The sequence below is a fragment of the Scyliorhinus torazame genome, chromosome 4, assembly GCF_047496885.1.
Source record: "Scyliorhinus torazame isolate Kashiwa2021f chromosome 4, sScyTor2.1, whole genome shotgun sequence".
Taxonomy (NCBI): Eukaryota; Metazoa; Chordata; class Chondrichthyes; order Carcharhiniformes; family Scyliorhinidae; genus Scyliorhinus; species Scyliorhinus torazame.
In genome coordinates, this window is record NC_092710.1 from 14,426,802 (window position 1) to 14,438,678 (window position 11,877).

The window sequence follows — 11,877 nt, forward strand, 5'->3', positions numbered from 1 at the left end:
CGCAGTGAGGGTTGTCTCGGTTACGTCACAGTGAAGGAGTCTGGGTTACTCCGCAGTGAGGGAGTCTGGGTTACGTCACAGTGAGGGAGTCTCGGTTACATCACAATGAGGGGGTCTGGGTTACGTTGCAGTCGGGGGTCTAGGTTACGTCGCAGTGAAAGGGGTCTCGGTTATGTCGCAGTGAGGGTGCCTCGGTTACGTCGCAGTGAGGGGGTCTCAGTTCCGTCGCAGTGAGGGGGTCTGGGTTATGTTGCAGAGAGGGAGTCTGGTTACGTTTGCAGTGAGGGGGTCTGGGTTACGTCGCAGTGAGGGGGTCTGGGTTACGTCGCAGTGAGGGGGTCTGGGTTACGTCGCAGTGAGGGAGTCTGGGTTACGTCGCAGTGAGGGAGTCTGGGTTACGTCGCAGTGAAGGGAGTCTCGGTTACGTCGCAGTGAGGGAGTCTGGGTTACATCGCTGGAGGGAGACTGGGTTACGTCGCAGTGAGGGGGTCTGGGTTACGTCGCTGGGAGGGAGTCTGGGTTACGTTGCAGTGAGGGGGTCTGGGTTACGTTGCAGTGAGGGGGTCTGGATTACGTCGCAGTGAGGGAGTCTCGGTTACTTCGCTGGGAGGGAGTCTGGGTTACGTTGCAGTGAGGTGAGTCTGGGTTACGTTGCAGTGAAGGGGCCTGGGTTACATCGCTGGGAGGGAGTCTGGGTTACATCGCGTGGAGGGAGACTGGGTTACGTCGCAGTGAGGGGTCTGGGTTACGTTGCAGTGAGGGAGTCTGGGTTACGTTGCAGTGAAGGGGTCCTGGGTTATGTTGCAGTGAGGGGGTCTGGATTACGTCGCAGTGAGGGAGTCTCGGTTACTTCGCTGGGAGGGAGTCTGGGTTACGTTGCAGTGAGGGAGTCTGGGTTACGTTGCAGTGAAGGGGTCTGGGTTACATCGCTGGGAGGGAGTTTGGGGTTACATCGCTGGGAGGGAGACTGGTTTACGTCGCAGTGAGGGGTCTGGGTTACGTCGCTGGGAGGGAGTCTGGGTTACGTCGCTGGGAGGGAGTCTGGGTTACGTTGCAGTGAGGGTGTCTGGATTACGTCGCAGTGAGGGGGTCTGGGTTACGTTGCAGTGAGGGGGTCAGGGGTTAGGTCGCAGTGAGGGAGTCTGGGTTACGTTGCAGTGTGGGAGTCTGGTTACGTTGCAGTGAGGGAGTCTGGGTTACGTTGCAGTGAGGGAGTCTGGGTTACGTTGCAGTGAGGGGGTCTGGTTACGTTGCAGTGAGGGAGTCTGGGTTACGTCGCTGGGAGGGAGTCTGGGTTACGTTGCAGTGAGGGTGTCTGGATTACGTCGCAGTGAGGGGGTCTGGGTTACGTTGCAGTGAGGGGGTCAGGGTTAGGTCGCAGTGAGGGAGTCTGGGTTAGGTTGCAGTGTGGGAGTTCCTGGGTTACGTTGCAGTGAGGGAGTCTGGGTTACGTTGCAGTGAGGGAGTCTGGATTACGTTGCAGTGAGGGAGTCTGGGTTACGTTGCAGTGAGGGAGTCTGGGTACGTTGCAGTGAGGGAGTCTGGGTTACGTTGCAGTGAGGGAGTCTGGGTTACGTTGCAGTGAGGGAGTCTGGGTTACGTTGCAGTGAGGGAGTCTGGGTTACGTTGCAGTGAGGGAGTCTGGGTTACGTTGCAGTGAGGAGTCTGGGTTACGTTGCAGTGAGGGAGTCTGGATTACGTTGCAGTGAGGGAGTCTGGGTTACGTTGCAGTGAGGGGAGTCTGGGTTACGTTGCAGTGAGGGAGTCTGGGTTACGTTGCAGTGAGGGAGTCTGGGTTACGTTGCAGTGAGGGGGTCTGGGTTACTCCGCAGTGAGGGAATCTGGGTTACATCGCAGTGAGGGTGACAACGTCACGTCGCAGTGAGGGTGTCTCGGTTACGTCACAGTGTGGGGGGGTCTGAGTTACGTCGCAATGAGGGCGATAACGTCACGTCGCAGTGAAGGTGCCTCGGTTACGTTGCAGTGAGGGGGTCTCAGATACGTCGCAGTGTGGGACGTCTGAGTTACGTTGCAGTGAGGGGGTCTCAGATATGTCACAGTGAGGTGTCTCAGTTACGTTGCAGTGAGGTGGTCTCAGATACGTCGCAGTGTGGGGCGTCTGAGTTACGTCGTAGTGAGGGTGTCTCGGTTACGTTGCAGTGAGGATGTCTCGGTTACGTCATAGTGTGGGGGGGTCTGAGTTACGTCGCAGTGAGGGAGTCTGGGTTACGTCGCAGTGAGGGTTTCTCGGTTATGTCGCAGTGTGGGGGTCTGGGTAAATTCGCAGTGAGGGGGTCTCAGATACGTCGCAGTGAGGGGGTCTTGGTTACGTTGCTCTGAGCTCTTGTGCCTCTCCCTGCCTCTCTTCTATCTCTGCTTTGACGCTGCCTCCGTTTTACGCAGAAAACCATCATCATTGTCCTCATTATTGTCGGCATTTTTGGCGATTGTGGCTCTGATTATCGGATTATCAGTGGGATTGAATCGGTGAAGTGTGGTCCCCGTATTCCGGCCTTCCAGGTGTAAGTAGCCCAATCCTCATATTGGTGCTGGTGGTGGTGACGGGCATGCGTATGGTTGGCTAAGATTAGGCTCAACTGAGACAGTGCGGCACTCCCTCAATACTGACCCTCTAACAGTGCAGCACTCCCTCAGTACTGACCCTCTGACAGTGCGGCACTCCCTCAATACTGACCCTCTAACAGTGCAGTGCTCCTTCAGTACTGACCCTCTGACAGTGCGGCACTCCTTCAGTACTGACCCTCTGACAGGGCAGCACTCCCTCAGTACTGACCCTCTAACAGTGCACTCCCTCAGTACTGACCCTCTGACAGTGCAGCTCTCCCTCAGTACTGACCCTCTAACAGTGCCGCGCTCCTTCAGTACTGACCCTCTGACAGTGCGGCACTCCTTCAGTACTGACCCTCTGACAGGGCAGCACTCCCTCAGTACTGACCCACTGACAGTGCTGCACTGCCTCAGTACTGACCCTCTGACAGTGCAGCGCTCCCTCAGTACTGACCCTCTTGACAGTGCAGCACTCCCTCAGTACTGACCCTCTGACAGTGCAGCATTCCCTCAGTACTGACCCTCTGACAGTGCGGCACTCCCTCAGTACTGACCCTCTGACAGTGCAGCACTCCCTCAGTACTGACCCTCCGACAGTGCGGCACTCCCTCAGTACTGACCCTCTGACAGTGCAGCACTCCCTCAGTACTGACCCTCTGACAGTGCGGGCACTCCATCAGTACTGACCCTCTGACAGTGCAGCACTCCCTCAGTACTGACCCTCTGACAGTGCAGCACTCCCTCAGTACTGACCCTCTGACAGCGCAGCGCTCCCTCAGTACTGACCCTCTGCCAGTGCAGCGCTCCCTCAGTGCTGACCCTCTGACAGTGCAGCACTCCCTCAGTGCTGACCCGCTGACAGTGCAGCACTCCCTCAGTACTGACCCTCTGACAGTGCAGCACTCCCTCAGTACTGACACTCTGACAGTGCGGCACTCCCTCAGTACTGACCCTCTGACAGTGCGGCACTCTCTCAGTACTGACCCTCTGACAGTGCAGCACTCTCTCAGTACTGACACTCTGACAGTGCAGCACTCCCTCAGTACTGACCCTCTGACAGTGCAGCACTCCCTCAGTACAGACCTCTGACAGTGCGACACTCCCCTCAGTACTGACCCTCTGACAGTGCGGCACTCCCTAAGTACTGACACTCTGACATGCAGCACTCCCTCAGTTACTGACCCTCTGACAGTGCAGCACTCCCTCAGTACAGACTCTGACAGTGCGACACTCCCTCAGTACTGACCCTCTGACAGTGCGGCACTCCCCTCAGTACTGACACTCTGACAGTGCAGCACTCCCTCAGTACAGACTCTGACAGTGCGGCACTCACTCAGTACTGACCCTCTGACAGTGCGGCACTCCCTCAGTACTGACCCTCTGACAGTGCGGCACTCCCCTCAGTACTGACCCTCTGACAGTGCGGCACTCCCTCAGTACTGACCCTCAGACAGTGCGGCACTCCCTCAGTACTGACCCTCTGACAGTGCAGCACTCCCTCAGTACTGACCCTCTGACAGTGCAGCACTCCCTCAGTACTGGACCCTCTGACAGTGCAGCACTCCCTCAGTACTGACCCTCTGACAGTGCAGCACTCCCTCAGTACTGACCCTCTGACAGTGCAGCACTCCCTCAGTACTGACCCTCTGACAGTGCAGCACTCCCTCAGTACTGACCCTCTGACAGTGCAGCACTCCCTCAGTACTGACCCTCTGACAGTGCAGCACTCCCTCAGTACTGACCCTCTGACAGTGCAGCACTCCCTCAGTACTTGACCCTCTGACAGTGCAGCACTCCCTCAGTACTGACCCTCTGACAGTGCAGCACTCCCTAAGTACTGACCCTCTGACAGTGCAGCACTCCTCAGTACTGACCCTCTGACAGTGCAGCACTCCCTCAGTACTGACCCTCTGACAGTGCAGCACTCCCTCAGTACTGACCCTCTGACAGTGCAGCACTCCCTCAGTACTGACCCTCTGACAGTGCAGCACTCCCTCAGTACTGACCCTCTGACAGTGCGGCACTCCCCCAGTACTGACCCTCTGACAGTGCGGCACTCCCTCAGTACTGACCCTCTGACAGTGCAGCACTCCCTCAGTACTGACCCTCTGACAGTGCAGCACGCCCTCAGTACTGACCCTCTGACAGTGCGGCACTCCCTCAGTACTGACCCTCTGACAGTGCGGCACTCCCTCAGTACTGACCCTCTGACAGTGCGACACTCCCCCAGTACTGACCCTCTGACAGTGCGGCACTCCCTCAGTACTGACCCTCTGACAGTGCGACACTCCCCCCAGTACAGACTCTGACGTGTAATGACGCTGATTCTGTGGTATATCAGCCTGGGTCACAGCTATTCTAAGTTAGCATTCTATTTTTTTGCCCTTACCTCCTCCCCCTCCGGATCTCCGGGGGAAAGAAGTGAGGGTGCCGCCCCTGCTAGCCTCCTCCTCCATGTAAACTTAGTGTGGCACTGTGCCAGTGTGATGGCATCGATCCGCTTCGCCAGGAATAGCCCCCGAGCGTCGTGCCAGGCTTTTGAACAGCTGGTGAAAGGGGATGGGGCAGACATTAGAAACTTGGTGGATGTTTATCAGTTGCTCTTTCCAACTGCCTATCTGACCTCCTTAGTTACCGCTGCTTCCCTGATGTTAACCTGCCCCTTTGCTTCTCTTCCCACCCCTTACAGAAACTCCTGTTCGCAATCGCCTGCATCGTGATCCTGATTATCATTGTCGCCATTGTCCTCGCTGTCAGCTTCTCCTGAATGCTGCCCCCCCCCCCCCCTCCCAACCCACACCCCTCCGTCTCCCTCCGACCTCATCCCCTCTCCCTCCACGCTCTTCCCTCTGGAGATCGTCGGACACGGGCTGCCGCGACGTCCGTCGGAATGGAGCCTCGCCGGGACCCGAGGAACATTCCGCCCGCCGTTGCTTCGTCTAGACGTCCCCGACGATCCTGCCGTTCCTCGTCTCTCCTGCATCCATCCTCCGAGACTGCCGAGCAAGATGTCCGGCCTACCTTGCATCCTGCTTTCCCCCCCCCCCCAGTGGTGGCACCATCTCCACACTGCTGCTCATTGAGTCTTCAATCCTCACTCCCTCTCACTGCCTCTTCAATCCTCACTCCCTCTTATTGACTCTTCAATCCTCACTCCTTCTCACTGCCTCTTCAATCCTCACTCCCTCTTATTGACTCTTCAATCCTCACTCCTTCTCACTGACTCTTCAATCCTCACTCCCTCTTATTGACTCTTCAATCCTCCCTCTCACTGACTCTTCAATCCTCACTCCCTCTCACTGTCTTCAAACCTCACTCCCTCTTATTGACTCTTCAATCCTCACTCCCTCTCACTGTCTTCAATCCTCACTCCCTCTCACTGTCTTCAATCCTCACTCCCTCTTATTGACTCTTCAATCCTTACTCTCTCTCACTGTCTTCAATCCTCACTCTCTCTCACTGACTCTTTAATCCTCACTCCCTCTCACTGTCTTCAATCCTCACTCCCTCTCACTGACTCTTCAATCCTTACTCTCTCTCACTGTCTTCAATCCTCACTCCCTCTCACTGACTCTTCAATCCTCACTCTCTCTCACTGACTCTTCAATCCTCACTCCCTCTCACTGACTCTTCAATCCTCACTCCCTCTTATTGACTCTTCAATCCTCCCTCTCACTGACTCTTCAATCCTCACTCCCTCTCACTGTCTTCAAACCTCACTCCCTCTTATTGACTCTTCAATCCTCACTCCCTCTCACTGTCTTCAATCCTCACTCCCTCTCACTGTCTTCAATCCTCACTCCCTCTTATTGACTCTTCAATCCTTACTCTCTCTCACTGTCTTCAATCCTCACTCTCTCTCACTGACTCTTTAATCCTCACTCCCTCTCACTGTCTTCAATCCTCACTCCCTCTCACTGACTCTTCAATCCTTACTCTCTCTCACTGTCTTCAATCCTCACTCCCTCTCACTGACTCTTCAATCCTCACTCTCTCTCACTGACTCTTCAATCCTCACTCCCTCTCACTGACTCTTCAATCCTCACTCCCTCTTATTGACTCTTCAATCCTCCCTCTCACTGACTCTTCAATCCTCACTCTCTCTTATTGACTCTTCAATCCTCCCTCTCACTGACTCTTCAATCCTCACTCTCTCTTATTGACTCTTCAATCCTCACTCCCTCTCACTGTCTTCAATCCTCACTCCCTCTCACTGACTCTTCAATCCTCACTCTCTCTTCGTGAATCCTCACTCATACTCAATGAGCGTGCTTCCTCTCCCTCCAAGTCCTTTGCCTCGACCCTGATTGCTGCTCATGGACGCCGATGCCTTGACCAGTCGCTCATCCCTCCATCGCCGTTTTGGGTTCATGGGGAACAGTTTACTGGCAGTGCCTGACCAGCCGCTTCGGCAAACAGTGACCCGCCGATATGGAATCACCAGACATCCCAGGTTATGGTTAATGCTCAGTTACAGCAAAACCAGGGTTGCAGGTTACACTGAAACCGCGGTTACAATCCCAGATACATTGAGTCTGATTGCAGTGGAGACTGGTTTGTAACTAAACCCTGTAATATGAAGAATCCTGGTCATGACAGGACCGTGATTACAGTTAAACGTTCGTAACCGAGACTCTGCTTGAGGTGAAACCGTAATACCACCAAAACTCTGCTTGTGCGCAGTAAACACCCATTCACTCCGCAGCGATGGCCACACTGCTGGGCTTGAAGAGGCAGCAGGGTGACTGTGCTGGACAGTGTGTGCGCGCGTGTGCATGTGCGTGTGCGTGTGTGTGTGCGTGACCCTGGTGAGGTACTGCCGAGCGCAAAACCCCATCAGCAACCAGGACTGCCTGCCAGCAAGGGCGTCAGTTTCAAAAGATGAGGGCTCCCAGGGTGGAATATCCCACCCGCAGTCCGACACGAATCGCCAACTCCAACCTCCCCCCCCCCCCCCCCCCCCCCCCCCCCCCCCCCCCCCCCCAACCTGTAATTCACTCAGGAGTGGGCGCAGGGCTGAGCTATCAGTGTGAGTGTGCGAGTGAGTCGGTGCGAGTGCAAGTGAGGCTGTGAGAATGCAAGTGTGTGTGTGAGTGTGAGATGTTTGATTGTGTGTGAGAGTGAGCCCAGGTGCGAAAGAACACTCCTTTAATAGTGATTTCAGTGTATGCGTGTGTCTGTGTGTATGTGTCAGTGTGTGTATGTGTCATAGTGTGTGTATGTGTCATAGTGTCCGTGTGTGTGTGCGTGTGTATTTCAGTATGTGTCTGTGTGTGTGTGTGTGTGTGTGTCTGTCTGTCTGTGTGTGTGTGTCAGTGTCAGTGTGTGTGTTTCAGTGTGTCTGTGTGTGTCAGTGCCAGTGTGTGTGTGTCTGTGTGTGTGTCAGTGTCAGTGTGTGTGTTTCAGTGTGTCAGTGTGTGTGTGTGTTTCAGTGTGTCAGTGTGTGTGTGTGTTTCAGTGTGTGTCAGTGTGTGTGTGTCTGTGTGTGTGTCTGTGTGTGTGTCTGTGTGTGTGTCTGTGTGTCAGTGTCAGTGCCAGTGTCAGTGCCAGTGTGAGTGTGTGTGTGTCTGTGTGTGTGTGTGTCTGTGTGTGTGTGTGTCTGTGTGTGTGTGTGTGTGTCTGTGTGTGTGTGTGTCTGTGTGTGTGTGTGTCTGTCTGTGTGTGTGTGTGTCTGTCTGTGTGTGTGTGTGTCTGTCTGTGTGTGTGTGTGTCAGTGTCAGTGTGTGTGTTTCAGTGTGTATCTGTGTGTGTGTGTGTGTCTGTGTGTGTGCGTGTGTCTGTGTGTGACTGAGTCGGACCTGTGTTTGTACATGTTGGGGAGTACAATTGCACTCCCCTGCTTGTTGCCTCGACTCTATCCCTTCCCATACAGGCAGAACAACAAGCGCAGAGAATTGGCCACAAGCAATTTGACCAGGACATGCACTTTGATGCCCATTATATGCTTTGCATTCTATGAACAAGCTGATAAATGATATGGCTTAAATTGTGATTCTCGGGGTTAGTGAAGTTTAATACTGAGACCCCAGTGTCATTCAAATAATGATGTACATAATCCGTGTCTTGCTAATTCACACAATCCGAACACCAAGTGGTCGGGTTTAGATCAAACTCAGGTGCAAACAAAGACCCAGATTTCATTCCTGGGCTCTGTTGGGAGGAGATTTAGGCTCTAGGCATCAGTCATCCCCCTCCCTCTTCCACTATTCTCTGTGGCCCCCAATGAGCCTATCTGACAGTGCGGCACTCCCTCAGTGCTGACCCTCCGACAGTGCAGCACTCCCTCAGTACTGACCCTCTGACAGAGCGGCTCTCCCTCAGTACTGACCCTCTGACAGTGCGGCACTCCCTCAGTACTGACCCTCTGACAGTGCAGCACTCCCTCAGTGCTGACCCTCTGACAGTGCGGCACCCCCTCAGTACTGACCCTCTGACAGTGCGGCACTCCCTCAGTACTGACCCTCTGACAGTGCAGCACTCCCTCAGTACTGACCCTCTGACAGTGCGGCACTCCCTCAGTACTGACCCTCTGACAGTGCAGCACTCCCTCAGTACTGACCCTCTGACAGTGCGGTATTCCCTCAGTACTGACCCTCTGACAGTGCAGCACTCCCTCAGTACTGAACCTCTGACACTGCAGCACTCCCTCAGTACTGACCCTCTGACACTGCAGCACTCCCTCAGTACTGACCCTCTGACAGTGCAGCACTCCCTCAGTACTGACCCTCTGACAGTGCAGCACTCCCTCAGTACTGACCCTCTGACAGTGCGGCACTCCCTCAGTACTGACCCTCTGACAGTGCGGCACTCCCTCAGTACTGACCCTCTGACAGTGCGGCACTCCCTCAGTACTGACCTTCAGACAGTGCGGCACTCCCTCAGTACTGACCCTCCGACACCGCAGCGCTCCCTCAGTACTGACCCTCCGACACTGCAGCACTCCCTCAGTACTGACCCTCCGACACTGCAGCACTCCCTCAGTACTGACCCTCCGACACTGCAGCACTCCCTCAGTACTGACCCCTCTGTCAGTGCAGCACTCCCTCAGTACTGACCCTCCGACACTGCAGCACTCCCTCAGTACTGACCCTCCGACACTGCAGCTCTCCCTCAGTACTGACCCTCTGACGGTGCGGCACTCCCTCAGTACTGACCCTCCGACACTGCAGCACTCCCTCAGTACTGACCCTCTGACACTGCAGCACTCCCTCGGTACTGACCCTCCGACACTGCAGCACTCCCTCAGTACTGACCCCTCTGACAGTGCAGCTCTCCCTCAGTACTGACCCTCTGACAGTGCGGCACTCCCTCAGTACTGACCCTACGACACTGCGGCACTCCCTCAGTACTGACCCTCTGACACTGCAGCACCCTCAGTACTGACCCTCTGACAGTGCAGCTCTCCCTCAGTACTGACCCTCTGACAGTGCAACACTCCCTCAGTACTGACCCTCCGACACTGCAGCACTCCCTCAGTACTGACCCCTCTGACAGTGCAGCTCTCCCTCAGTACTGACCCTCTGACAGTGCAGCACTCCCTCAGTACTGACCCTCTGACTGTGCAGCACTCCCTCAGTACTGACCCTCCGACAGTGCAGCTCTCCCTCAGTACTGACCTTCTGACTGTGCAGCACTCCCTCAGTACTGACCCTCCGACAGTGCAGCTCTCCCTCAGCACTGACCCTCTGACAGTGCAGCACTCCCTCAGTACTGACCCTCCGACAGTGCAGCACTCCCTCAGTACTGACCCTCTGAAAGTGCAGCTCGCCCTCAGCACTGACCCTCTGACAGTGCAGCACTCCCTCAGTTCTGACCCTCCGACAGTGCAGCTCTCCCTCAGCACTGACCCTCTGACAGTGCAGCACTCCCTCAGTACTGACCCTCCGACAGTGCAGCACTCCCTCAGTACTGACCGCCCGACAGTGCAGTGTCCCCTCACCCGTGATGGTCAGCCTGGTTTATGGGGTACTAGAGTGGATGGAGATAGGGAGTGAAACCTCCTTAACCATTCCTTCGGCAAAAATGAGTCGCTGAATGTGCGAGCGAGTGTATATTTATAAAATGTGAGTCGCACCCACCAAAGACTGTACATATGATCTAACTGATCAATCTATTGTGTATGTATCTTGGCTTTTTAATTTATAAACTTGTTTTCAAAATCAGTTGCCGTCCTTTGTTGCGGGGCTCCGGACGGTGTTGCCCTCCCCCGCACGCTCCCCTCCACGTTCTGCCTGAGTGTCTTAGTTGCGAGTGCTTTATCGCTGGGGGCGGGAGGTTAAACGTCGGTGTGAAGAGGTCATCCGTCAGCATGCTAACTCCCCGACCTTCCTTATTGCCGGCTGGGGTCAGGAACACCAGGAATAGCGTCAGGAGGAGGCCCATTCGGCCCCTCGAGTTGGCTCCGTCATTCAGTAAGATCCTGGCTGATCCGATGTGACCTCAACTCCACTTTCCTGTCCGTTTCCCTCCCCCAGTGGGCATTCCCTGAACTGATTCCAATGCAGTTGTAGCCTTCCATCGGTATGGAGACCAATCCTTGCCGCAGGAGTCCAGGTTCGGTCAAACCAAGGCCCTGGACAGTTGGAGCTCGACTACTCCACTTGTACACTCCATTCCTCTTGCAGTAAACACCAACAATCCACCTGCCTCCCTCGTTACTTGCTGCAGCTGGATACTAACAATCAAGGCCCAAATAAGGCCCAGTCGGCCTAGGCTGCGCCTGGACTCCCGAGGAGCGCAAGCACTAGGGTGGGCGTTGACAGGTGGTAGGGGGTGGAAGCCGAACCGGTGTCTAGTGAACGTTTGATGGGGAAAGGGAAGGGGTGGGGGAGACCAGGAGCTGAGCAGGAGAGGAAAGCCTGAGGCCTCCTCCTCGGCCCGGTCATCCTTGGTGCTGGAGCGTCGCTGGAGTGCTCAAATCTGCCGTTTTGGATGCCTGCCCCCCCTCTCCATCTTCCCCCCCCCCCCCACCCCTTACCCCAGTGGGCCGCTTCCAAGGACCGGTTAAGAGTCAGCCATTTTACTGTGGGCCTGGAGTCACGTCCCGGCTGGACCGGATAAAGACGACAGATTTCCGTAGCCAACAAAAAGTGAACCAGGTGGGGTTTTATCCAATTGGTTCATGGTTACTATTATTTAGCCTGGTTTGTTATTCTTCAATGAAATTTAACCCCACAATCTTATCATTTGTAAACTGAGAAAAGGATTCTTCGCCATTCCACTGACAAATATGGATATTTTATATTCAAACAAACTTTATTCATAACATATATTAATAACATGTCATTGAAGTATAGCTTTTCAATTAAC

At 54.9% G+C, this 11,877-nt stretch overlaps 1 long non-coding RNA gene across 1 annotated transcript; it reads left to right on the plus strand.

The window, feature by feature from the left end:
• The first annotated feature begins 1,767 nt into the window (after positions 1-1,767).
• LOC140410129 (uncharacterized) lies at positions 1,768-10,730 on the plus strand. Its single transcript, XR_011940507.1, has 2 exons — positions 1,768-2,522; positions 5,258-10,730. It is a non-coding gene; the product is annotated as an uncharacterized lncRNA (long non-coding RNA).
• The last annotated feature ends 1,147 nt before the right edge of the window (positions 10,731-11,877 follow it).